General features: G+C 45.3%; 1 non-coding gene across 1 annotated transcript; it reads left to right on the top strand.

Annotated features, from left to right (window-relative positions):
* The first annotated feature begins 358 nt into the window (after window positions 1-358).
* Window positions 359-518, top strand: LOC138288684 (U1 spliceosomal RNA). The gene has a single exon (XR_011202537.1). It is a non-coding gene; the product is annotated as a U1 spliceosomal RNA (small nuclear RNA).
* Window positions 519-1,018: the final 500 nt, after the last annotated feature.

Here is a 1,018-nt window from a genome sequence, read left to right as displayed (position 1 = left end):
TGGAGAATCCTCTGCTGAATAAAGGACATCCTCTTGTATGCCAGGACCCGACTGGTGACCAATGTGGAGGTGGTAAGCAGGGAAGCGTGCCGCAGAATGGTACTCAACCTGCTGAGAGACTACACAGACAAGGACAACAAGGAGCGTGAGAAGGAGGAAGAACTGTAAACCCTAACCCCCTCCTTCCCTCTGAACTCCCCACACAGCCCCAAGAAACCAAACTCCTTTACTACTTCTTTCATATGTAAACTGACTATTATGTGTTGTTAAAGTATGATTTGAAATAAAGTTGAAGTGGACTGCCCTTCCTAAGGGAAGAGGTACCAATCTTTAAAAACCTATGTATCGCCTACTTAAAACACTTAATAATGGTTTTGAAAAAAAAAAAAAGGTAATTCTCCCAGGGTGAGGCTCATCCATTGCATTTTGGATGTGCTGACCCCTGCGATGTCCCCAAATGTGGGATACTCGACTGCAGAATTTCTGGTAGTGGGGGACTGCGTTCGCGCTTTCCCCTGATCTTTAGTGTCAAGAAATTTTTTTTTTTAAAAATTAAAAAAAATTAAAACGAGTCAGGAACATCCTTAACCGTTTCTCAAGCTTTGTTCTGGGAGGGGTGCTGCAGCAAGTTGAAAAGGGGCCTGGGCAAGGGGGAGCGGCATGCAAACTCAGGAGCTTGGGTTGTGTTGGGAAAGGGCATTCAAATCTTCTTCTAGGCCTACTTTTGAACCTGGCCAGCCCACATGTCACCTTGCTTTACTCTACGCTTTCCCCAATTCTCAGCAATGGACAGGATAGTGAAAGAACAAAAAAAACAAAAGGGGATCCATTATCGGAGAACCTGGAAAAGGGGGAGAAATGCAACTCCTTCTTCTTCAAGAAAATTCACTCTGCGCACACCCTTCTGGTTCAACTGTGCAACAGGGAGGGAATTTTGTGTGACACCAAGGAAGACATTAGGAAGGCTGTGACAGACTTCTATGGGGACCTCTACTCAGAGAAGAGGTCAGATGGGGAT

Source organism: Pleurodeles waltl, chromosome 4_1 (assembly GCF_031143425.1).
Source record: "Pleurodeles waltl isolate 20211129_DDA chromosome 4_1, aPleWal1.hap1.20221129, whole genome shotgun sequence".
Classification (NCBI taxonomy): Eukaryota; Metazoa; Chordata; class Amphibia; order Caudata; family Salamandridae; genus Pleurodeles; species Pleurodeles waltl.
The sequence above is the reverse complement of the archived record's forward strand: the minus strand, read 5'-3'. Positions and strand labels throughout refer to the sequence as shown.